This window comes from Panulirus ornatus, chromosome 25 (assembly GCF_036320965.1).
Source record: "Panulirus ornatus isolate Po-2019 chromosome 25, ASM3632096v1, whole genome shotgun sequence".
NCBI lineage: Eukaryota > Metazoa > Arthropoda > Malacostraca > Decapoda > Palinuridae > Panulirus > Panulirus ornatus.
The window spans coordinates 15,400,919-15,428,494 of record NC_092248.1 but is presented as its reverse complement, the minus strand read 5'-3'; the positions used below and the strand labels follow the sequence as shown (position 1 = coordinate 15,428,494).

Here is a 27,576-nt window from a genome sequence, read left to right as displayed (position 1 = left end):
ATATGAATATGTACATGTGTTTATATATGTATTTATACATTGAAATGTATAGGTATGTATATGTGCATGTGTGGGCGTGTATGTATATACATGTGTATGTGGGTGGGTTGGGCCATTTTTTCCTCTGTTTCCTTGCACTACCTCGCTAATGCTGGAGACAGCGACAAAGTATAATAAGATAATATATGTACATCATGTGTTATTACAGAAAATACCCCCAAAAGTAGTATTCTTTCCTTTATGTTGGTGTAAGGATGCTGAATCAACATGGTAGGGCCCTGGTTGTTGGCATGGATGGTCCTGATTTGCATAACTGTGCAATGATTTAAATTTTTTCTTTATGTGATTTCTTTCTGCATACACCTTACCACATTGTGCACTTCAAGGTTTCTTTCCATCCATTATTTTATACATCCCATATGTATCATTCACTTGCTGTTTGCATATTTTTTATATAAGTAATTTTTAAATGTTTACTTGTCATTTACAAATAGGAACAATTAAGGAGATAAACTGTTGGCTTGCAAAGATTGAAATAACTCTCAAGCATATGAATATGGAAATATTCTGCATGTTGTTCATATCCTATAAAGAGTCAAAACCAGAATATGCTTCTAAAATTTCATTACTACATCTAAAGAAGCACATGGAGCAAAAACAGAGGGTCCATAGAAGGGTAATGAAGATGATACCAGAATTTAGGGAAATGAGTTGGGATTTAACCAACTTGGAAGGGATATGAGTTAGGGATAACTTGATCACAACTTATAAGTTCTTCAAACAGATCAAAGATATGGACAGTGAACAGTTCTTTAAGATGTAGGAATAGAGTAACTAAAGGGCATACAATGAAATTAAGTGAAAAAGAATACTTGTTAAAAAAGATGTAAAGAAGCCCTTTTACCATACAGGAGTGGTGGATGATTATCATAAGAAGATTGAGGAAATGATAAATTCACACGGTGTACGTAAGTTTGATTAGTTTTATGATTGTAGAGAATATTTAGAAGATAATGCCCCACATTTGCAAAACTACCACAACCTCCCCATACAGTACAAATTGGTAATTACAATTACAAATGTGTAATTACTAATACAAAGTGACTTATTATAACACTGACTACAATAGTTGCCATATAATTCTGGCTCCACATCCTGATTACCCAAGTATATTCTCTTCACAATTTATTGGTGACTGATATGTGATATTTTTTCCAGCTACATTAATAGGTTGTCAGTGACATTTGTGGATAAGAGATGGAATTATACTTCAGCTGAGATTTTAATTTGTGGCATGAAGACTCAAATAGTCAATAAAGGATAATAGCTGTAATTGTGTGTTGTCACCTGATGACTACAGTTAATTCCTGTTACCAAACCCCATCTCAGTCCTATGTCTCCAGGAGAATACTGTCAGCCCATTTGAACATTGCTGACCCTACATCATTGGTTTTTCTTTTCATAGAAGTTCTGAATGTTTTGTGAATGATGGAGAGCTGCGATTGGGTATCAATATAAACATATTATTCAGCGGATAATGAACAATTGTTGGCCATGAGGTTCACACAACAGTATATAGGGTGTTTGCAAGGGTAAGATAACGTGTAGTAATAAAGTGGTTTGAAAATGCATTAGTGGATGAATATATTGTTATAAATATGAATAGACTAAGTCATAATTAGTTGATATATTATAGAACAAGAAAAGTTCTAGTTGTGGGTGGTTAGAAATGACAAGGATGGACAAGGATTCACAACATGGTGGTGCTTGTTAGCTATACAATTATATATTTTTCATAACCCAAGTTATTTTCATTGAAGGAAATCCTTTTATAAACACCTTGCACATGGTTTGTATGAAAATTGAAAAAATATTTTTGTATGAAGTTTGAATACATAGTTTGTAAAAATGAGGATTAAAAGATTTTTTTCCATGCGCCTGAGAAAAAAAGAGCTTGTATTAACCTCTTATTATGGAAATATCTGACGAACCTTCTTAGGTAAACTATTTAGAAAGAACAAAGTCTCATTGGGAAAAACATTTTTCCATGTGTCATAATTTCCTGGAGATAGGGGAGAAAGAATATTTCCCACGCATTCCTCACGTGTCGTAGAAGGCAACTAAAGGGGATGGGAGCGGAGGGCTGGAAACCCTCCCCTCCATGTATTTTAACTTTCTAAAAGGGGAAACAGAAGGAGTCACGAGGGGGGTGCTCATCCACCTCGAAGGCTCAGATTGGGGTATCTAAATGTGTGTGGATGTAACCAAGATAAGAAAAAAAGAGAGATAGGTAGTATGTTTGAGGAAAGGAACCTGGATGTTTTGTCTCTGAGTGAAACGAAGCTCAAGGGTAAGGGGGAAGAGTGGTTTGGAAATGTCTTAGGAGTAAAGTCAGGAGTTAGTGAGAAGACAAGAGCAAGGGAAGGAGAAGTACTACTCCTGAAACAGGAGTGGTGGGTTTGTGATAGAGTGTAAGAAAGTAAACTCTAGATTGATATGGGTAAAACTGAAAGTGGATGGAGAGAGATGGGTGATTATTGGTGCATATGTACCTGGGCATGAGAAGAAAGATCATGAGAGGCAAGTGTTTTAGGAGCAGCTGAGTGAGTGTGTTAGTAGTTTTGATGCATGAGACTGGGTTATAGTGATGGATGATTTGAATGCAAAGATGAGTAATGTGGCAGTTGAGGGAATAACTGATGTACATGGGGAGTTCAGCGCTGTAAATGGAAATGGTGAGGAGCTTGTAGATTTATGTGCTGAAAAAGGACTGGTGATTGGGAATACCTAGTTTAAAAAGAGAGCTATACATAAGTATACGTATGTAAGTAGGAGAGATGGCCACAGTGTTATTGGATTATGTGTTAGTTGATGTTAATGTGCTGAGAGGTGCAACTGGAGGGATGTCTGATCATTATCTTGTGGAGGCGAAGGTGAAGATTTGTAGAGGTTTCAGAAAGAAGAGAGAATGTTGGGTGAAAAGAGTGGTGAGAGTAAGTGAGCTTGGGAAGAAGACTTGTGTGAGGAAGTACCAGGAGAGACTGAGTACAGAATGGAAAAAGGTGAGAACAGAGGACGTAAGGGTAGTGGGGGAGGAATGGGATGTAGTTAGGGAAGCGGTGATGGCTTGCGCAAAAGATGCTTGTGGCGTGAGAAGCGTGGGAGGTGGGCAGATTAGAAAAGGTAGTGAGTGGTGGGATGAAGAAGTAAGATTATTAGTGAAAGAGAAGAGAGAGGCATTTGGACGATTTTTGCAGGGAAATAATGGAAATGAGTGGGAGATGTATAAAAGAAAGAGGCAGGAGGTCAAGAAAGGTGCAAGAAGTGAAAAAGAGGGCAAATGAGAGTTGGGGTGAGAGAGGATAATTGAATTTTAGGGAGAATAAAAAGATGTTTTGGAAGGAGGTAAATAAAGTGCAAAAGATAAGGGAACAAATGGGAACTTAAGTGAAGGGGGCTAATGGGAAGGTGATAACAAGTAGTGGTGATGTGAGAAGGAGATGGAGTGAGTATTTTGAAGGTTTGTTGAATGTGTTTGATGATAGAATGGCAGACATAGGGTGTTTTGGTCGAGGTGGTGTGTGAGGGGGTGAGGGTTAGGGAAAATGATTTGGTAAACAGAGAAGAGGTAGTAAAAGCTTTGCAGAAGATGAAAGCTGGCAAGGCAGCGGGTTTGGATGGTATTGCAGTGGAATTGATTAAAAAAGGGGGTGACTGTATTGCTGACTGGTTGGTAAGGTTATTTAATGTATGTACGACTCATGGTGAGGTTCCTGAGGATTGGCGGAATGCTTGCATAGTGCTATTGTACAAAGGCAAAGGGGATAAGAGTGAGTGCTCAAATTACAGAGGTATAAGTTTGTTGAGTATTCCTGGTAAATTATATGGGAGGGTATTGATGAGAGGGTGAAGGCATGTACAGAGCATCAGATTGGGGAAAAGCAGTGTGGTTTCAGAAGTGGTAGAGGATGTGTGGATCAGTTGTTTGCTTTGAAGAATGTATGTGAGAAATAATTAGAAAAGCAAATGGATTTGTATGTAGCATTTATGGATCTGGAGAAGGCATATGATAGAGTTGATAGAGATGCTTTCTGGAAGGTATTAAAAATATATGGTGTGGGACACAAGTTGTTAGAAGCATTGAAATGTTTTTATCGAGGATGTAAGGCATGTGTACGTGTAGGAAGAGAGGAAAGTGATTGGTTATCAGTGAATGTAGGTTTGTGGCAGGGGTGTGTGATGTCTCCATGGTTGTTTAATTTGTTTATGGATGGGGTTGTTAGGAAGGTGAATGCAAGAGTTTTGGAAAGAGGGGCAAGTATGAAGTCTGTTGGGGATGAGAGAGCTTGGGAAGTGAGTCAGTTGTTGTTCGCTGATGATACAGCGCTGGTTGCTGATTCATGTGAGAAACTGCAGAAGCTGGTGACTGAGTTTGGTAAAGTGTGTGAAAGAAGAAAGTTAAGAGTAAATGTGAATAAGAGCAAGGTAATTAGGTACAGTAGGGTTGAGGGTCAAGTGAATTGGGAGGTAAGTTTGAATGGAGAAAAACTGGAGGAAGTAAAGTGTTTTAGATATCTGGAAGTTGATTTGGCAGCAGATGGAACCATGGAAGCGGAAGTGAATCATAGGGTGGGGAAGGGGGCGAAAATTCTGGCAGCGTTGAAGAATGTGTGGAAGTCAAGAACATTATCTCCAAAAGCAAAAATGGGTATGTTTGAAGGAATAGTGGTTCCAACAGTGTTGTGTGGTTGCGAGGCGTGGGCTATGGATAGAGTCATGCAGAGGAGGGTGGATGTGTTGGAAATGAGATGTTTGAGGACAATATGTGGTGTGAGGTGGTTTGATCAAGTAAGTTATAATAAAGTAAGAGAGATGTGTGGTAATAAAAAGAGCAGAAGAGGGTGTTTTGAAATGGTTTGGTCACATGGAGAGAATGAATGAGGAAAGATTGACAAAGAGGATACATGTGTCCGAGGTGGAGGGAACGAGGAGAAGTGGGAGACCAAATTGTAGGTGGAAAGATGGTGTGAAAAAGATTTTGAGTGATTGGGGCCTGAACATGCAGGAGTGTGAAAGGCATGCAAGGAATACAGTGAATTGGAACGATGTGGTATAACGGGGTCGATGTGCTGTCAATGGATTGAACCAGGGTATGTGAAGCGTCTGGGGTAAACTATGGAAAGTTTTGTGGGGCCTGGATATGGAAAGGGAGCTACTGTTCTGGTGCATTATTACATGACAGCTAGAGACTGTGAACAATATGGCCTTTGCTGTCTTTTCCTAGCGCTACCTCGCACACATGAAGGGGAGGGGGTTGTTATTTCATGTGTGGCAGGTGGCAGTGGGAATGATGAAGTCAACAGTATAAGTTATGTACATGTGTACATATGTATATGTCTGTGTGTGTATATGTATGTATACTTGAGATGTATATGTATGTATATTTGCGTGTGTGGACGTGTATGTATATACATGTGTATGTGGGTGGGTTGGGCCATTCTTTCGTCTGTTTCCTTGCACTACCTCGCTAATGCTGGAGACAGCGACAAAGTATAATAAGATAATATATGTACATCATGTGTTATTACAGAAAATACCCCCAAAAGTAGTATTCTTTCCTTTATGTTGGTGTAAGGATGCTGAATCAACATGGTAGGGCCCTGGTTGTTGGCATGGATGGTCCTGATTTGCATAACTGTGCAATGATTTAAATTTTTTCTTTATGTGATTTCTTTCTGCATACACCTTACCACATTGTGCACTTCAAGGTTTCTTTCCATCCATTATTTTATACATCCCATATGTATCATTCACTTGCTGTTTGCATATTTTTTATATAAGTAATTTTTAAATGTTTACTTGTCATTTACAAATAGGAACAATTAAGGAGATAAACTGTTGGCTTGCAAAGATTGAAATAACTCTCAAGCATATGAATATGGAAATATTCTGCATGTTGTTCATATCCTATAAAGAGTCAAAACCAGAATATGCTTCTAAAATTTCATTACTACATCTAAAGAAGCACATGGAGCAAAAACAGAGGGTCCATAGAAGGGTAATGAAGATGATACCAGAATTTAGGGAAATGAGTTGGGATTTAACCAACTTGGAAGGGATATGAGTTAGGGATAACTTGATCACAACTTATAAGTTCTTCAAACAGATCAAAGATATGGACAGTGAACAGTTCTTTAAGATGTAGGAATAGAGTAACTAAAGGGCATACAATGAAATTAAGTGAAAAAGAATACTTGTTAAAAAAGATGTAAAGAAGCCCTTTTACCATACAGGAGTGGTGGATGATTATCATAAGAAGATTGAGGAAATGATAAATTCACACGGTGTACGTAAGTTTGATTAGTTTTATGATTGTAGAGAATATTTAGAAGATAATGCCCCACATTTGCAAAACTACCACAACCTCCCCATACAGTACAAATTGGTAATTACAATTACAAATGTGTAATTACTAATACAAAGTGACTTATTATAACACTGACTACAATAGTTGCCATATAATTCTGGCTCCACATCCTGATTACCCAAGTATATTCTCTTCACAATTTATTGGTGACTGATATGTGATATTTTTTCCAGCTACATTAATAGGTTGTCAGTGACATTTGTGGATAAGAGATGGAATTATACTTCAGCTGAGATTTTAATTTGTGGCATGAAGACTCAAATAGTCAATAAAGGATAATAGCTGTAATTGTGTGTTGTCACCTGATGACTACAGTTAATTCCTGTTACCAAACCCCATCTCAGTCCTATGTCTCCAGGAGAATACTGTCAGCCCATTTGAACATTGCTGACCCTACATCATTGGTTTTTCTTTTCATAGAAGTTCTGAATGTTTTGTGAATGATGGAGAGCTGCGATTGGGTATCAATATAAACATATTATTCAGCGGATAATGAACAATTGTTGGCCATGAGGTTCACACAACAGTATATAGGGTGTTTGCAAGGGTAAGATAACGTGTAGTAATAAAGTGGTTTGAAAATGCATTAGTGGATGAATATATTGTTATAAATATGAATAGACTAAGTCATAATTAGTTGATATATTATAGAACAAGAAAAGTTCTAGTTGTGGGTGGTTAGAAATGACAAGGATGGACAAGGATTCACAACATGGTGGTGCTTGTTAGCTATACAATTATATATTTTTCATAACCCAAGTTATTTTCATTGAAGGAAATCCTTTTATAAACACCTTGCACATGGTTTGTATGAAAATTGAAAAAATATTTTTGTATGAAGTTTGAATACATAGTTTGTAAAAATGAGGATTAAAAGATTTTTTTCCATGCGCCTGAGAAAAAAAGAGCTTGTATTAACCTCTTATTATGGAAATATCTGACGAACCTTCTTAGGTAAACTATTTAGAAAGAACAAAGTCTCATTGGGAAAAACATTTTTCCATGTGTCATAATTTCCTGGAGATAGGGGAGAAAGAATATTTCCCACGCATTCCTCACGTGTCGTAGAAGGCAACTAAAGGGGATGGGAGCGGAGGGCTGGAAACCCTCCCCTCCATGTATTTTAACTTTCTAAAAGGGGAAACAGAAGGAGTCACGAGGGGGGTGCTCATCCACCTCGAAGGCTCAGATTGGGGTATCTAAATGTGTGTGGATGTAAACAAGATAAGAAAAAAAGAGAGATAGGTAGTATGTTTGAGGAAAGGAACCTGGATGTTTTGTCTCTGAGTGAAACGAAGCTCAAGGGTAAGGGGGAAGAGTGGTTTGGAAATGTCTTAGGAGTAAAGTCAGGAGTTAGTGAGAAGACAAGAGCAAGGGAAGGAGGAGTACTACTCCTGAAACAGGAGTGGTGGGTTTGTGATAGAGTGTAAGAAAGTAAACTCTAGATTGATATGGGTAAAACTGAAAGTGGATGGAGAGAGATGGGTGATTATTGGTGCATATGTACCTGGGCATGAGAAGAAAGATCATGAGAGGCAAGTGTTTTAGGAGCAGCTGAGTGAGTGTGTTAGTAGTTTTGATGCATGAGACTGGGTTATAGTGATGGATGATTTGAATGCAAAGATGAGTAATGTGGCAGTTGAGGGAATAACTGATGTACATGGGGAGTTCAGCGCTGTAAATGGAAATGGTGAGGAGCTTGTAGATTTATGTGCTGAAAAAGGACTGGTGATTGGGAATACCTAGTTTAAAAAGAGAGCTATACATAAGTATACGTATGTAAGTAGGAGAGATGGCCACAGTGTTATTGGATTATGTGTTAGTTGATGTTAATGTGCTGAGAGGTGCAACTGGAGGGATGTCTGATCATTATCTTGTGGAGGCGAAGGTGAAGATTTGTAGAGGTTTCAGAAAGAAGAGAGAATGTTGGGTGAAAAGAGTGGTGAGAGTAAGTGAGCTTGGGAAGAAGACTTGTGTGAGGAAGTACCAGGAGAGACTGAGTACAGAATGGAAAAAGGTGAGAACAGAGGACGTAAGGGTAGTGGGGGAGGAATGGGATGTAGTTAGGGAAGCGGTGATGGCTTGCGCAAAAGATGCTTTTGGCGTGAGAAGCGTGGGAGGTGGGCAGATTAGAAAAGGTAGTGAGTGGTGGGATGAAGAAGTAAGATTATTAGTGAAAGAGAAGAGAGAGGCATTTGGACGATTTTTGCAGGGAAATAATGGAAATGAGTGGGAGATGTATAAAAGAAAGAGGCAGGAGGTCAAGAAAGGTGCAAGAGGTGAAAAAGAGGGCAAATGAGAGTTGGGGTGAGAGAGGATAATTGAATTTTAGGGAGAATAAAAAGATGTTTTGGAAGGAGGTAAATAAAGTGCAAAAGATAAGGGAACAAATGGGAACTTAAGTGAAGGGGGCTAATGGGAAGGTGATAACAAGTAGTGGTGATGTGAGAAGGAGATGGAGTGAGTATTTTGAAGGTTTGTTGAATGTGTTTGATGATAGAATGGCAGACATAGGGTGTTTTGGTTGAGGTGGTGTGTGAGGGGGTGAGGGTTAGGGAAAATGATTTGGTAAACAGAGAAGAGGTAGTAAAAGCTTTGCAGAAGATGAAAGCTGGCAAGGCAGCGGGTTTGGATGGTATTGCAGTGGAATTGATTAAAAAAGGGGGTGACTGTATTGCTGACTGGTTGGTAAGGTTATTTAATGTATGTACGACTCATGGTGAGGTTCCTGAGGATTGGCGGAATGCTTGCATAGTGCTATTGTACAAAGGCAAAGGGGATAAGAGTGAGTGCTCAAATTACAGAGGTATAAGTTTGTTGAGTATTCCTGGTAAATTATATGGGAGGGTATTGATGAGAGGGTGAAGGCATGTACAGAGCATCAGATTGGGGAAAAGCAGTGTGGTTTCAGAAGTGGTAGAGGATGTGTGGATCAGTTGTTTGCTTTGAAGAATGTATGTGAGAAATAATTAGAAAAGCAAATGGATTTGTATGTAGCATTTATGGATCTGGAGAAGGCATATGATAGAGTTGATAGAGATGCTTTCTGGAAGGTATTAAAAATATATGGTGTGGGACACAAGTTGTTAGAAGCATTGAAATGTTTTTATCGAGGATGTAAGGCATGTGTACGTGTAGGAAGAGAGGAAAGTGATTGGTTATCAGTGAATGTAGGTTTGTGGCAGGGGTGTGTGATGTCTCCATGGTTGTTTAATTTGTTTATGGATGGGGTTGTTAGGAAGGTGAATGCAAGAGTTTTGGAAAGAGGGGCAAGTATGAAGTCTGTTTTGGATGAGAGAGCTTGGGAAGTGAGTCAGTTGTTGTTCGCTGATGATACAGCGCTGGTTGCTGATTCATGTGAGAAACTGCAGAAGCTGGTGACTGAGTTTGGTAAAGTGTGTGAAAGAAGAAAGTTAAGAGTAAATGTGAATAAGAGCAAGGTAATTAGGTACAGTAGGGTTGAGGGTCAAGTGAATTGGGAGGTAAGTTTGAATGGAGAAAAACTGGAGGAAGTAAAGTGTTTTAGATATCTGGAAGTGGATTTGGCAGCAGATGGAACCATGGAAGCGGAAGTGAATCATAGGGTGGGGAAGGGGGCGAAAATTCTGGCAGCGTTGAAGAATGTGTGGAAGTCGAGAACATTATCTCCAAAAGCAAAAATGGGTATGTTTGAAGGAATAGTGGTTCCAACAGTGTTGTGTGGTTGCGAGGCGTGGGCTATGGATAGAGTCATGCAGAGCAGGGTGGATGTGTTGGAAATGAGATGTTTGAGGACAATATGTGGTGTGAGGTGGTTTGATCAAGTAAGTTATAATAAAGTAAGAGAGATGTGTGGTAATAAAAAGAGTGTGGTTGAGAGAGCAGAAGAGGGTGTTTTGAAATGGTTTGGTCACATGGAGAGAATGAATGAGGAAAGATTGACAAAGAGGATACATGTGTCCGAGGTGGAGGGAACGAGGAGAAGTGGGAGACCAAATTGTAGGTGGAAAGATGGTGTGAAAAAGATTTTGAGTGATTGGGGCCTGAACATGCAGGAGTGTGAAAGGCATGCAAGGAATACAGTGAATTGGAACGATGTGGTATAACGGGGTCGATGTGCTGTCAATGGATTGAACCAGGGTATGTGAAGCGTCTGGGGTAAACTATGGAAAGTTTTGTGGGGCCTGGATATGGAAAGGGAGCTACTGTTCTGGTGCATTATTACATGACAGCTAGAGACTGTGAACAATATGGCCTTTGCTGTCTTTTCCTAGCGCTACCTCGCACACATGAAGGGGAGGGGGTTGTTATTTCATGTGTGGCAAGGTGGCAGTGGGAATGAATAAAGTCAAACAGTATAAGTTATGTACATGTGTACATATGTATATGTCTGTGTGTGTATATGTATGTATACGTTGAGATGTATATGTATGTATATTTGCGTGTGTGGACGTGTATGTATATACATGTGTATGTGGGTGGGTTGGGCCATTCTTTCGTCTGTTTCCTTGCGCTACCTCACTAAAGCAGGAGACAGCAATAAAGCAAAATAAATAAATAATAAATATATATATTATTTATTTATTTATTTTACTTTGTCGCAAGGAAACAGATGAAAGATAGCCTAACCTACCCACATACACAGGTATATACATACACATCCACGCACGCAAATATAATTACCTATACATCTTAACATATACATATATGTACACACACACAGACATGTACATATATACACATGTACATAATTCATACTGTCTCCCTTTATTCATTCCCATCACCACCTCGCCACACATGAAATAATAACCCCCTCCTCACACATGTGCGCAAGATAGCGCTAGGAAAAGACAACAAAGGCCACATTCGTTCACACTCAGTCTCTAGCTGTCATGTAATAATGCACTGAAACCACAGCTCCCTTTCCATATCCAGGCCCCACACAACTTAACATGGTTTACCCTAGACGCTTCACATGCCCGTGTTCAATCCATTGACAGCATCGACCCTGGTATACCACATCGTTCCAATTCACTCTATTCCTTGCATGCCTTTCACCCTCCTGCACGTTCAGGCCCTGATTACTCAGAATCTTTTTCACTCCATCTTTCCACCTCCAATTTGGTCTCCCACTTCTCCTCATTCCCTCCACCTCTGACACATATATCCTCTTGGTCAATCTTTCCTCACTCATTCTCTCCATGTGACCAAACTATTTCAAAGCACCCTCTTCTGCTCTCTCAACCACACTCTTTTAATTACCACACATCTCTCATACCCTATCATTACTTACTCGATCAAACCACCTCACACCACATATTGTCCTCAAACATCTCATTTCTGCCACATCCACCCTCCTGTGCTCAACTCTATCTATAGCCCATGCCTTGCAACCATACTTCATTGTTGGAACCACTATTCCTTCAAACATTCCCATTTTTGCTTTTGGAGATAATGTTCTCGACTTCCACACATTCTTCAATGCTCCCAAAACTTTTGCCCCCTCCCCCCACCCTATGATTCACTTCTGCTTCCATGGTTCCATCCGCTGCTAAATCCACTCCCAGATATGTAAAACACTTCATTTCCTCCAGTTTTTCTCCATTCAAACTTACCTCCCAATTCACTTGTCCCTCAACCCTACTGTACCTAATAACCTTGCTCTTATTCACATTTACTCTCAACTTTCTTCTTTCACACACTTTACCAAACTCAGTCACCAGCTTCTGCAGTTTCTCACATGAATCAGCCACCGTCACTGTATCATCAGCGAACAACAACTGACTCACTTCCCAAGCACTCTCATCCACAACAGACTGCATACTTGCCCCTCTTTTCATAACTCTTGCATTCACCTCCCTAACAAACCCATCCATAAACAAATTAAACAACCATGGAGATATCACACACCCCTGCCACAAACCAACATTCACTGAGAACCAATCACTTTCCTTTCTTCCTACATGGACACATGCCTTACATCCTTGATAAAAACTTTTTACTGCGTTTAACAACTCGCCTCCCACACCATATATTCTTAATGCCTTCCAGAGAGCATCTCTATCAACTCTATCATATGCCTTCTCCAGATCCATAAATGCTACATACAAATCCATTTGCATTTCTAAGTATTCTCACATACATTCTTCAAAGCAAAAACCTGATCCACACATCCTCTACCACTTCTGAAACCACACTGCTCTTCCCCAATCTGATGCTCTGTACCTGCCTTCACCCTCTCAATCAATACTCTTCCATATGATTTCCTAGGAATACTCAACAAACTTATACCTCTTTGATATGAGCACTCACTTTTATCCCCTTTGCCTTTGTACAATGGCACTATGCAAGCATTCCGCCAATCCTCAGGCACCTCACCATGAGTCATACACACATTAAATAACCTTACCAACCAGTCAACAATACAATGACCCCCTTTTCTAATAAATTCCACTGCAATACCATCCAATCCTGCTGCCTTGCCAGCTTTCATCTTCCGCAAAGCTTTTACTACATCTTCTCTGTTTACCAAATCATTCTCCCCAACCCTCTCACTTTGCACACCACCTCGACCAAAACACCCTTCATCTGCCACTCTATTATTAAACACATTCAACAAACCTTCAAAATACTCGCTCCATCTCCTCACATCACCACTACTTGTTATCACCTCCCCATTTGCCCTCTTCACTGAAGTTCCCATTTGTTCCCTTGTCTTGCACATTTTATTTACCTTCTTCCAAAACATCTTTTTATTCTCCCTAGAATTTAATGATACTCGCTCACCCCAACTCTCATTTGCCCTCTTTTTCACCTCTTGCACCTTTCTCTTGACCTCCTGCCTCTTTCTTTTATACATCTCCCAGTCATTTGCATTATATCCTTGCAAAAATTGCCCAAATGCCTCTCATTTCTTTCACTTGCTTCTTCATCCCACCACTCACTACCCTTTCTAATCTGCCCACCTCCCACGCTTCTCATGCCACAAGCATATTTTGCAGAAGTCCATCATTGCTTCCCTAAATACATCCCATTCCTCCCCCACTCCCCGTACGTCCTTTGTTCTAACCTTTTTCCATTCTGTACTCAGTCTCTCCTGGTACTTCCTCACACAAGTCTCCTTTCCAAGCTCACTTACTTTCACCTGTCTCTTCACCCCAACATTCTCTCTTCTTTTCTGAAAATCTCTACAAATCTTCACCTTTGCCTCCATAAGATAACGATCAGACATCCCTCCAGTTGCACCTCTCAGTACACGAACATCCAAAAGTCTCTCTTTCACATGCCTATCAATTAACACATGATCCAATAACGCTCTCTGACCATCTCTCCTACTTACATACGTATACTTATGTATATCTCTCTCTTTAAACCTGGTATTCCCAATCACCAGTCCTTTTTCAGCACATAAATCTACAAACTCTTCACCATTTCTGTTTACAACACTGAACACCCCCATGTATACCAATTATCCCCTCAACTGCCACATTACTCACCTTTGCATTCAAATCACCCTTCACTATAACCTAGTCTTGTGCATTAAAACTACTAACACACTGAATCAGCTGCTCCTAAAACACTTGCCTCATGATCTTTCTTCTCATGCTGAGGTGCATATGCACCAATAATCACCCATCTCTCTCGATCCACTTCCAGTTTTACCCATATCTGTCTAGAGTTTACTTTCTTACACTCTATCACATACTGCAACCACTTCTGTTTCAGGAGTAGTGTTACTCCTTCCCTTGCTCTTGTCCTCTCACTAACCCCTGACTTTACTCCCAAGACATTCCCAAACCATTCTTCCCCTTTACTCTTGAGCTTCGTTTCACTCAGAGCCAAAACATCCATATATATACACATACATAACTCATACTGTCTGCCTTTATTCATTCCCATCTCCACTCCGTCACACATGAAATAACAACCCCCTCCCCCCTCATGTGTGCGAGGTAGCGCTAGGAAAAGACAACAAAGGCCACATTCTTTCGCACTCATTCCCTAGCTGTCATGTGATAATGCACTGAAACCAAAGCTCTCTTCCCACATCCAGGCCCCACAGAACTTTCCATGGTTTACCCCAGATGCTTCACATGCCCTGGTTCACTCCATTGACAGCACGTCGACCCCGATATACCACATTGTTTCAATTAACTCTATTCCTTGCACCTATTTCACCCACCTGCATGTTCAGGCCCCGATCACAGAAAATCTTTTTTCACTCCATCATTCCACCTCCAATCTGGTCTCCCACTTCTCCTTGTTCCCGCCACCTCTGACATATATATCCTCTTGGTCTTTCTTTCCTCACTCTTTCTCTCCATGTGACCATACCATTTCAATACACCCTCTTCTGCTCTTTCAACCACACTCCTTTTGTTACCACACGTCTCTCTTACCCTATTATTACTTACTTGATCAAACCACCTCAAACCACTTATTGTCCTCATACATCTCATTTCCTGCACATCCACTCTCCTCCGCACAACTCTATCTATAGCCCACGCCTTGCTACCATATAACATTGTTTTATCCCCTATTCCTTCAAACGTACCCATTTTTCTTTCCAAGATAACGTTCTCGACTTCCACACATTCTTCAATGCTCCCAGAACTTTCGCCCCTTCTCCACCCTATGATTCACTTCCGATTGAATGGTTCCATCCACTGCCAAATCCACTCCCAGATATCTAAAACACTTCACCTCCTCCAGTTTTTCTCCATTCAAACTTACCTCCCAGTTGACTTGTCCCTCAACCCTACTGTACCTAATAACCTTGCTCTTATTCACATTCACTCTCAGGTTTCTTTTTTCACACACTTTACCAAACTCAGTCACCAGCTTCTGCAGTTTCTCACCCGAATCTGCCACCAGCGCTGTATCATCAGCGAACAACAACTGACTCACTTCCCAAGCTGTCTCATCCACAACAGACTGCATACTTGCCCCTCTTCCAAAACTCTTGCATTCACCTCCTTAACAATCCCATACATAAACAAATTAAACAACCATGGAAGCATCACACACCCCTGCTGCAAACTTACATTCACTGAGAACCAATCACTTTCCTCTCTTCCTACACATACACATGCCTTACGTCCTCGATAAAAACTTTTCACTGCTTCTAACAACTTGCCTCCCACACCACATATTCTTAGTACCTTCAACAGAGCATCTCTATCAACTCTTATCATATTTCTTCTCTAGATCCATAAATGCTACATACAAATCCATTTGCTTTTCTAAGTATTTCTCACATACAATTTTCAAAGCAAACACCTGATCCACACATCCTTTACCACTTCTGAAACACACTGCTCTTCCCCAATCTGATGCCCTGTACATGCCTTCACCCTCTCAATCAATACCCTCCCATATAATTTCTCAGGAATACTCAACAGACTTGTACCTCTGTAATTTGAGCACTCACTTTTATCCCCTTTACCCTTGTACAGTGGCACTATCCCCATACATGTAAATACACATACCCCTACTTATAGAGGTATACATACATGTACATACTCATACAATGATGTATACATTTATGCAAATGCACATTTTCATACTTGCTGTTCTTCATTCTATTCCCAGCTCCAACCTGCCCCAGAGGGACAGCATTGTTGTGCCCCTGCTTCTTTGAGGAAGCTCCCGGCTAACAGATAATAAAGATAGAATTTCTTTGCTCTCGGTCCTAAGCTGTTATGTGTAATGCACTGAAGCCTTAGGTCCCTATCCACATCCATGCCCCAGAGACCTATCCGTTTTACCCCAGACTTTTCACATTTCCTGGTTCATTTGAAGTCTGGTCAGGTGGGAGGTTTGGATGGTATTGCAGTTGAATTTATTAAGAAATGGGTGGCTGTGTTGTTGATTGGTTGGTAAGGATATTCAATGTATGTATGGATCAATGTGAATTGCCAGGGGATTGACAGAATGCCTGTATAGTGCCAGTGTACAAAGGCTAAGGGGATGAAGGTGAGTTTTCAAACTACAGAGGCATAAGTTTATTGAGTAGTCCTGGAAAATTGTGTGGGTGGGTATTGATTGAGAGGGTGAAGGCATGTACAGAGCATCAGATTGGGTGGGAGCAGTGTGGTTTCAGAACTTGTAGAGAATGTGTGGATCAGGTGTTTACCTTGAAGATTGTGTGAGAGATATTTAGAAAAACAGATGAATTTGTATGTAGCATTTATGGATCTGGAGAAGGCATATGATGTGGAACGATTTGCTGATTAGAGCAGTTGAAAGTTTGACTTAGGATATTTTTATGAAGAGACTTGATGTATATTTTACTTCAAAGCCACAACTTACCTTATTTGTACTCCTTAAGTCACATTGACAATTTTTAGGTTATTCTCTCTGATTTCTCTGTATGCCTTCTACCTTTAGCTTCACTGATCTGTGAGTTTCTGATGTCTTTTATTATCATAATCAGCCTTAAAAGTACCCAGTGATCTGTTGCGGTCTGAATTCTTTTGTATTTGTATATCCTTCTGTTTGTCACATATATTCTTCAATGCAACCATCTGATCCACACACCCTCTACTATTACTGTGACCACATTGTTCGTCCCTAGTGTGATGCTTTTTTTTTTTTTTTATACTACTACCCACCCATGGCAAAAGTCTGTCCATAAGTACTGAACTCTAGTGCTGCTTCTTAACCCTTAGTACTTCACCCTTAACAGGCCACTGGCAGAGGGCAATTCTAGTGCAATGTTTTCAGAATCTCCTACCTAGTGGTCCTACCTCTTACTTCTACACAATATGTCTACCTAATGTTCTTGCTTGATGTTAAAACCTGCTATTGCTACCTAATGCTCCCAGTTGATAGTCCTACGTACTGTTTTTGTCTAGTGTTTCTACCTAAAGCTCCTTGTCTAACCTTCCTACCATCTACTACTACCTATTGCTTCCATTTTGCCAAAAGGCAGGGTAAGAGCACACTGCTCATCAAAGGGAAATCTAGAATTGTGAAGAATGAGTTGTTTGAGTTAGTTGTCAGTTGTTATTTGTGACAGGTAGAGATTGTATGTTTGTAATAGAATTCAGCAGTCCACATGTGGGCGAGGCAGAATAGAGGATATCTTCTCGGGTTAGAGGAGTCCAAATTGACAACCACTGAAGTGCTGGCTTACTATGTAACGATCACTGACCCTCCCATTACCCAGGCAGGTATATCTATGAACCATGTTGTGCTGAAAAATGTATTTGCAAGGAATAAACCCCTTTCAGCACATACATCCACACGATCACTCCCACTCATATTTACTCCATGACTTCCCATGTACCAGCAATCTCACCAGTTTCATCACATCCCATGTTTGCATTCATGTCTCCCATAACAACCACCTTCCTTTCTTTCTCAATTCCATTTATACAGTCATCCAAATTTCTCCAGAAATTTTTCTTTTCATCCTTACCTCACAAAGTAGTCATATTCACTGGCACATATCCACATGCCCAAGCATGCTTCACAGTGCCAATCTCTCCTTTCAGCCACACTGTTCTTGATCCATTCCATCTGTGCTTTGTAACATCCCCCATACTCTTAGCAGAGTTGTTTATCTCTTTTCATCTGCCCTGATATTGTTCATTCATTCCTGTCCATACCACTCCTCTTTCAATGCCCTCTCACAACTTGCATTCATTGTTTCCATTTTCACTCCTTGCCCAAATTGTAACTTTTAAATTTCTTCACAAGCTCCTTCCTTTTACTTTTACCAGTCATCCCATTAAAATTCAGAGCTATCATCCATCCTCACTTGCTTGTCCCTTTCACTCCTTGGTATAACTGGTGGACTTCTTTGCCTTTAGTGCCCCACCCTTGACAAGACACTGGTGGAGGGCAAATCCAGTACAGTGTTACTCTGAGACAGTGGAGCTCTTAGATTGCCCAAATAACCCATCCACATCTCAAGTGTTTTTTTGTTTTATTAAACTATTGCTCTAATGGAGTTGGCAGTACCTTACACTTCTGTTTCACCCCTAAGGATGTACTAACAAGGTCAACCACTAGGTGGGGTGAGACTAGGGTACTCCAGAAAACTTGAGTATACCCTTGAGGCCTTAAAATTAAACTTTTCTGAATTATTGAGCTCCAACTGCTGGAGCAGCTTCTCCTAACTTCATTAGTTATAATTACTGCCACTGTGCATAAACTCAAGATATGAAACATAGGAAAAGGATGAAGAGGAAAGAGCCATTAATAAGTTAAGAAATAACACAGAATATTTGTACTTGTATACAAAATGCAAATTAAGGGCCACAGACTCTCGTGGTCCCCTAAAAATTGAGGAAGGTATTTTTACAGACGACTGACAGGAGATAAGTAAGAATTTAAGAAAGTAATACTTTATGAATCGGTATTTATTGAGCCAAAAACTACATTTTAAAGATGACCCAATGGCCTTCTTCCTAACTTGTAATCCCCATTGTTATGCATAACAGATATCTTCACCTCTACACAAGATTTTGAAAGGGGGATTGAAAGCATGCCCATGCAATCTGTCTCAGGCCTAGACTCTTGGAACTTGGTTTTCATAAAGAAATGCAGAAACCCTTTGCACTTGCACTGACATTGATGCACATTGCCCCACTCAAGAAAGATAGAAGCAAAGGAATCTTTGAAAATCATCAATGGATATCATTAACATCACACATTATTAAAACCTTTAACAGGGACCTAAAGGCAAACTGTGTGAATCTATGGAACTGAACAATCTAAATTACCCAGGACAACATGGGGTTTCAGGAAGGAAAGATCTTGCCTCTATCAGTTTCTTGACCATTATGACGAAGATTGTTGAAGCTCTAGAAAACAAAACAAAAATTGCTGTAATGATTTCATAGATTTGCAAAAATATTTGATAAATGTGACCATGGTGTCATTGCACAAAAAATTGCAAAAGATGGGAATAACTGAAAAAATGGGAAATGGTTTTGCAACTTTTTAAGCAACAGATCACATCGTGCATATGTAAACCATTCCTCCATGGTAGAAAGCTCAGTCTCCCAAGGAACTTTACTTGCACCCCTCCTGTTCCTTATTCTTGTATATGACATTCATGCAAGTATGAGCCACAGTTTCATATCTTACTTTGCAAATGATACAAGATTGAGTATGACAGTCATGTCAATAGAGGATGCTGAAAGGCTGCAAAGAGACTTAAATGAAATCCTCTACTGGGCTGTGCAGAATAATGTGCTTTTCACTGTGGATAAATTCCAATTACTCTTGTGGTAGAAATTAAGTAATCAAAAACAGTGCTGAATACCTAACAGACACAGACTCTATCATAAACTAGTTGAATAGTGTGAAAGACTTAGGTGTAACAATGTCTAATGACCAAAACTCTCAGCAAACACGAAACATAATTTTCTTCCACCTTAAAGATAATGGGCTGGATCTTGTGGACTATTAAGACAAGTTAAGAGTAACTGGTTGTTATTTTGTTTACTAATTCTTTCATAGATAGAATACTGCTGTGTTCTAACATCACCTTATAAGGCAGGTGAAAATGCCGAATTAGTGAATGTTTAGAGGTTTTTCACAGCTCATATTAATGTGGTAAAGGGACTGAATTACAGAGAATTGCTGAAATCAGTTATACCCCGTGGAGTGCAGATGAGAGAGTTATATCATTAACTATGTTTGGAAAATCCTAGAAGTTATGGTCCCCAATTTGGTCATAATTAACACCTTAAACTTCCAGCGCCTTTGGCTCTGCAATACATCTGAAATAATCGGAAACACCACGGAATGCACAGTGGAGTTTCTGTGCCCTGGATATTTACCTACAAAGCGTACAAAATTAGCCCTGCAGACTGTGGCTTCCAACAGCTTGGTCAGCCAACATATCAACCCACCAGTGAATCAACCTGGGCTGTCTGGGTAGCAGATTTCTGAAGACTTTACCAGGCATTGACTAACCCTGTGTAAGGAGACTGGGGGCAGAAGAGTAAAGGAAGAACCATCTAAAGTTGTGGTTTTATGAGTTTGAGAGTTATCTGTTGAGAGGAGAAAAGATTGAACTCTGAGAGTTATCTTTTGAGAGGAGAAAAGATTGAATTACAGATGTTCTTGTTAAAGACCAGAAAGATTGTGAGAAGAGAAACAAAGTGAAGTCTGCACAATTTCCTTTTATGAAGATATTAGTTTCATGTATGTATGTATGTATGTATGTAGCATTTATGGATCTGGAGAAAGCGTATGATAGAGTTGATAGAGATGCTCTGTGGAAGGTATTAAGAATATATGGTGTGGGAGGCAAGTTGTTAGAAGCAGTGAAAAGTTTTTATCGAGGATGTAAGGCATGTGTACGTGTAGGAAGAGAGGAAAGTGATTGGTTCTCAGTGAATGTAGGTTTGCGGCAGGGATGTGTGATGTCTCCATGGTTGTTTAATTTGTTTATGGATGGGGTTGTTAGGGAGATAAATGCAAGAGTTTTGGAAGAGGGGCAAGTATGCAGTCTGTTGTGAATGAGAGAGCTTGGGAAGTGAGTCAGTTGTTGTTCGCTGATGATACAGCGCTGGTGGCTGATTCATGTGAGAAACTGCAGAGGCTGGTGACTGAGTTTGGTAAAGTGTGTGAAAGAAGAAAGTTAAGAGTAAATGTGAATAAGAGCAAGGTTATTAGGTACAGTAGGGTTGAGGGTCAAGTCAATTGGGAAGTAAGTTTGAATGAAGAAAAACTGGAGGAAGTAAAGTGTTTTAGATATCTGGGAGTGGATCTGGCAGCGGATGGTACCATGGAAGCGGAAGTGAATCATAGGGTGGGGGAGGGGGCGAAAATCCTGGGAGCCTTGAAGAATGTGTGGAAGTCGAGAACATTATCTCGGAAAGCAAAAATGGGTATGTTTGAAGGAATAGTGGTTCCAACAATGTTGTATGGTTGCGAGGCGTGGGCTATGGATAGAGTTGTGCGCAGGAGGGTGGATGTGCTGGAAATGAGATGTTTGAGGACAATGTATGGTGTGAGGTGGTTTGATCGAGTAAGTAATGTAAGGGTAAGAGAGATGTGTGGAAATAAAAAGAGTGTGGTTGAGAGAGCAGAAGAGGGTGTTTTGAAATGGTTTGGGCACATGGAGAGAATGAGTGAGGAAAGATTGACCGAGAGGATATATGTGTCAGAGGTGGAGGGAACGAGGAGAAGTGGGAGACCAAATTGGAGGTGGAAAGATGGAGTGAAAAAGATTTTGTGTGATCGGGGCCTGAACATGCAGGAGGGTGAAGGCGGGCAAGGAATAGAGTGAATTGGATGGATGTGGTATACCGGGGTCGACGTGCTGTTAGTGGATTGAATCAGGGCATGTGAAGCGTCTGGGGTAAACCATGGAAAGTAGTGTGGGGCCTTCATGTGGAAAGGGAGCTGTGGTTTCGGGCATTATTGCATGACAGCTAGAGACTGAGTGTGAATGAATGGGGCCTTTGTTGTCTTTTCCTAGCGCTACCTCACACACATGAGGGGGGAGGGGGATGGTATTCCATGTGTGGCGAGGTGGTGATGGAAATGAATAAAGGCAGACAGTGTGAATTGTGTGCATGTGTATATATGTATGTGTCTGTGTGTGTATATATATGTGTACATTGAGATGTATAGGTATTTATATTTTGCGTGTGTGGACATGTATGTATATACATGTGTATGTGGGCGGGTTGGGCCATTCTTTCGTCTGTTTCCTTGCGCTGCCTCGCTAACGCGGGCGACAGCGACAAGGCAAAATAATAATAATGATAATAAAAGAATTAGTTTCATGGCCCATTATGTTGCAGTGCAAAAGTGACAGAGGGGAGAAAGTTTAAGCAGAAGGTGGGATGTAAGGCTCCAACCTTGCTAACTTCTGCTGTGCTTTCAGCACGAGTGGTGTCATGGTCAGTGAAGCACTATCTACCCCAGGGAAGGTTAGTAAAAAAGTCATACAGGTAAGACTGCTTAGCTCTCTGAAAATGTCTAAATTGGCATGTTATGGGGGAAATAGAGGATGGGCATTCCGTATTGTAAGAGACAGAAATAAGATTGATGGTCCGTAAGGAGCAGAAATTGCATAATCAGATTGAGAAGATTCAGAAATAGAAGAATTGGTTGTGCTAAGAGGGTGGTCATGACAGGACCCTTAGGGACAGAAATTGCATAATCAGATTGAGAAGGTTCAGAAATAAAAAAATGATCAAGTGTGTTAAAAGAGTGGTCCAAGAACATAAAGGAAAGTGAAAGAAAAAGCCATGGCACTACCAGGATCAACTTGGATAGAGCCCATCTGATCTTGGTGTTTTATACTGAAATCCACTGCATAAATGATTTCAGTGCATACAATACATGTGAAGAGAGCAATGCTTTATGTAGAAAGTCAAATAGTTGAAGTTGTGCATAGTTTGAGGAATTGGGGAGGAAATGTACAATAGACAACAGACTATTTATACAGTTAGATGACTGCAAAGTTTGGAGACTCAAGATCTTCAAGGCAAGCAGTGGCTGCTTTTATGTTAAACTAGGCACAAACACCACCCTTGGAGGGAGCAATGATAGAAATTTGAGATCTGATGGTTTAATGGCAAAGCAGCCTTGGACACTTAGGTTTCAGAGAGAATAAGGTCAGGAAAAGAAATGGAGATGGTCTTTTGCAAAGGGAAGGTTAGACTTGAAACTGTGAATGTTACAGAAATGAATGGCTACAAAGACCAGGTCTAGGAGCTTTTTCAGGAAGAGTAGAGTAAGTCCCAGTCACTTGATGTTGGTCAAGAGAGCCCTGAGAACCATAAAGTGCCCCTCAAGCTATGACCACATTCCAGTTTGGTGTGAGAGAGACTAGATGAAGCTGTACAATTATGAATTTTGAAAAAAAGGAAGGAAAAATTGGCAATGAGAGAGAAGGATTGATGTGTCAAGTGGTGTGTTAGAGTTATTATTTATTTATTATACTTTGTCGCTGTCTCCTGTGTTAGCGAGGTAGCGCAAGGAAACAGACAAAAGAATGGCCCAACCCACCCACATACACATGTATATACATACATGTCCACACATGCACATATACATACTAATACATTTCAACGTATACATATATATACATGCACAGACATATACATATATACACATGTACATAATTCATACTTGCTGCTTTTATTTCTTTCCTGTTGCCATCCCACCACACATGAAGTGACAACCTCTCTCTCTCTCTCTCTCTCTCTCTCTCTCTCTCTCTCTCTCTCTCTCTCTCTCTCTCTCTCTCTCTCTCTCTCTCTCTCTCTATCCCCCCCCCACGTGCACGCGAGGTAGCTCTAGGAAAAGACTACAAAGGTCACGTTCATTCACACTCAGCCACTAGTTGTCATGAATAATGCATCGAAACCACAGCTCCCTTTCCACATCCAGGCCCCACAAAAAATTCCATGGTTTACCCCAGACACTTCTCATGCCCTGGTTTAATCCATTGACAGCACGTTGACCCCGATATACCACATCATTCCAATTCACTCTATTCCTTGCACGCCTTTCACCCTCCTGCATGTTCAGGCCCCAATCACCTAAAATCTTTTTCACTCCATCATTGCACCTCCAAGTTGGTCTCCCACTTCTCATTCCCTCCACCTCTGACACATATATCATCTTTATCAACCTTTTCACCCTCATTCTCTCCATGTGACCAAACCATTTCAGCACACCCTCTTGTGCTCTCTCAACCACACTCTTTTTATTACCACACATCTCTCTTACCCTTTCATTACTCACTCGATCAAACCACCTCACACCACATATTGTCCTCAACCATCTCATTTCCAACACATCCACCCTCCTCTGAACAATCCTATCTATAGCTCACTCCTCACAACCATATAACTGTTGGAACCACTATTTCTTCAAACATACCCATTTTTGCTTTCCGAGATAATGTTTTTGCCTTCTACACATTCTTCAACACTCCCAGAATCTTTCCCCCCTCCCCCAACTTGTGGCTCACTTTCGCTTCCATGGTTCCATCCATTGCCAAATCCACTTCCAGATATCTAAAACACTTCACTTCCTCCAGTTTTTCTCCATTCAAACTTTCCTCCCAATTTCCTTGTCCCTCAACCCTACTGTACCTAATAACCTTGCTCTTATTCACATTTACTTTCAGCTTTCTTCTTTCACACACTTTACCAAACTTAATCACCAGCTTCTGCAGTTTCTCACCCGAATCACCCACCAGCACTGTATCATCAGTAAACAACAATTGACTCCCTTCCCAAGCCCTCTCATCCACAACAGACTGCATACTTGCCCCTCTCTCCAAAACTCTTGCATTCTCCTCCCTAACAACTCCATCCATAAACAAATTAAACAACCATGGAGACACCATGCACCCTTGCCACAAACCGACTCACTGGGAACCAATCACTTTCCTTTCCTCCTACTCATACACATGCCTTACATCCTCGATAAAAGCTTTTCACTCCTTCTAGCAACTTGCCTCCCACACCATATACTCTTAATACCTTCCGCAGACCATCTTTATCAACTCTTATCATATGCCTTCTGCAGAACCATAAATGATACATACAAATCCATCTGTTTTTCTAAGTATTTCTCACATACTTTCTTCAAAGCAAACACCTGATCCACACTCCCTCTATCACTTCTGAAACCACACTGCTCTTCCCCAATCTGATACCCTGTACATGCCTTCACCCTCTGAATTGATATCCTCCCATACAATTTCCCAGGAATACTCAACAAACTTATACATCTGTAATTTGAGCACCAAACTTACACCAAACTTATACATCTGTAATTTGAGCACTTACCTTTATCCCCTTTGCCTTTGTACAATGGCACTATGTATGCATTCCACCAATCCTCAGGCACCTCACCATGAGCCATACATACATTGAATATCCTCTCCAATCAGTCAACAACACAGTCACCCCCTTTTTTAATAAATTCCACTGTAATAGCATCCAAACCCACTGCCTTGTTTGCTTTTATCTTCCGCAAAGCTTTCACTACCTCTTCTCTGTTTACTAACCATTCTCCCTGACCCTCTCACTTCGCACACCACGTTGACCAAAACACCCTATATTTGTCACTCTATCATCTAACATGTTCAAGAAACCTTCAAAATACTCACTTCATCTCCTTCTCACATCTCCTTCTGACATCACCACTACTTATTACCTCCCCATTATCCCGATTCACCGATGTTTCCATTTGTTCTCTTGTCTTACGCACTTTGTTTACCTCCTTCCAAAACATCTTTTTATTCTCCCTAAAATTTAATGATACTCTCTCAACCCAACTCTCATTTGCCCTCTTTTTCATCTCATGCACCTTTCTCTTGACCTCTTGCCTCTTTATTTCATACATCTCCCCATCATTTGCACTATTTCTATGCAGAAATCATCCAAATGCCTCTCTCTACTCTTTTACTAATCTGCCCACCTCCCACACTTCTCATACCACAAGCATCTTTTGCGCAAGCCTTCACTGCTTCCCTAAATACATCCCATTCCTCCCCCACTCCCCTACGTCCTTGGCTCTCATCTTTTTCCATTCTGCTGTTGGTGTCCTGGTACTTCCTCACACAAGGCTCTTTCCCAAGCTCACTTATTCTTACCACTCTCTTCACCCCAACATTCTCTCCTCCTTTCTTAAAACCTCTACAAATCTTTACTTTCGCCTCTACGAGATAATGATCAGACATCCCTCCAGTTGCACCTCTCAGCACATTAACATCCAAAAGTCTTTCTTTCACGTGCTTATCGTTTAACACATAATCCAGTAATGCTCTCTGCCCATCTCTCCTACTTACATATGCTTTTTTTTTTTTTTTTTGCTTTGTCGCTGTCTCCCGCGTTTGCGAGGTAGCGCAAGGAAACAGACGAAAGAAATGGCCCAACCCACCCCCATACACATGTATATACATATGTCCACACACGCAAAATACACATACCTACACAGCTTTCCATGGTTTACCCCAGACGCTTCACATGCCCCGATTCAATCCACTGACAGCACGTCAACCCGGGTATACCACATCGCTCCAATTCACTCTATTCCTTGCCCTCCTTTCACCCTCCTGCATGTTCAGGCCCCGATCACACAAAATCTTTTTCACTCCATCTTTCCACCTCCAATTTGGTCTCCCTCTTTTCCTCATTCCCTCCACCTCCGACACATATATCCTCTTGGTCAATCTTTCCTCACTCATTCTCTCCATGTGCCCAAACCATTTCAAAACACCCTCTTCTGCTCTCTCAACCACGCTCTTTTTATTTCCACACATTTCTCCCACCCTTACGTTACTTACTCGATCAAACCACCTCGCACCACACATTGTCCTCAAACATCTCATTTCCAGCACATCCATCCTCCTGCGCACAACTCTATTCATAGCCCACATCTCGCAACCATACAACATTGTTGGAACCACTATTCCTTCAAACATACTCATTTTTGCTTTCCGAGATAATGTTCTTGACTTCCACACATTCTTCAAGGCTCCCAGAATTTTCGCCCCCTCCCCCACCCTATGATCCACTTCTGCTTCCATGGTTCCATCCGCTGCCAGATCCACTCCCAGATATCTAAAACACTTCACTTCCTCCAGTTTTTCTCCATTCAAACTCACCTCCCAGTTGACTTGACCCTCAACCCTACTGTACCTAATAACCTTGCTCTTATTCATATTTACTCTTAACTTTCTTCTTTCACACACTTTACCAAACTCAGTCACCAGCTTCTGCAGTTTCTCACATGAATCAGCCACCAGTGCTGTATCATCAGCAAACAACAACTGACTCACTTCCCAAGCTCTCTCATCCCCAACAGACTTCATACTTGCCCCTCTTTCCAAAACTCTTGCATTCACCTCCCTAACAATCCCATCCATAAACAAATTAAACAACCATGGAGACATGACACACCCCTGCCGCAAACCTACATTCACTGAGAACCAATCACTTTCCTCTCTTCCTACACGTACACATGCCTTACATCCTCGATAAAAACTTTTCACTGCTTCTAACAACTTGCCTCCCACACCATATATTCTTAATACCTTCCACAGAGCATCTCTATCAACTCTATCATATGCCTTCTCCAGATCCATAAATGCTACATACAAATCCATTTGCTTTTCTAAGTATTTCTCACATACATTCTTCAAAGCAAACACCTGATCCACACATCCTCTA

General features: G+C 40.7%; 1 protein-coding gene across 3 annotated transcripts in view; it reads left to right on the top strand.

Moving 5' to 3' along the window:
* Nucleotides 1–27,576, top strand: part of LOC139757307 (uncharacterized) — a 268,133-nt gene that overhangs the window by 138,620 nt on the left and 101,937 nt on the right. Inside the window, exon 1 of one of the 3 annotated variants that reach the window (XM_071677701.1) lies at nt 21,715–22,308. The exons of the other annotated variants lie outside the window; for them this stretch is intronic. The gene's annotated coding sequence lies outside the window, so the exon portion shown is untranslated. Of the gene's footprint in view, nt 1–21,714; nt 22,309–27,576 lie in introns of those variants that run through there. 3 annotated transcript variants of the gene reach the window in all.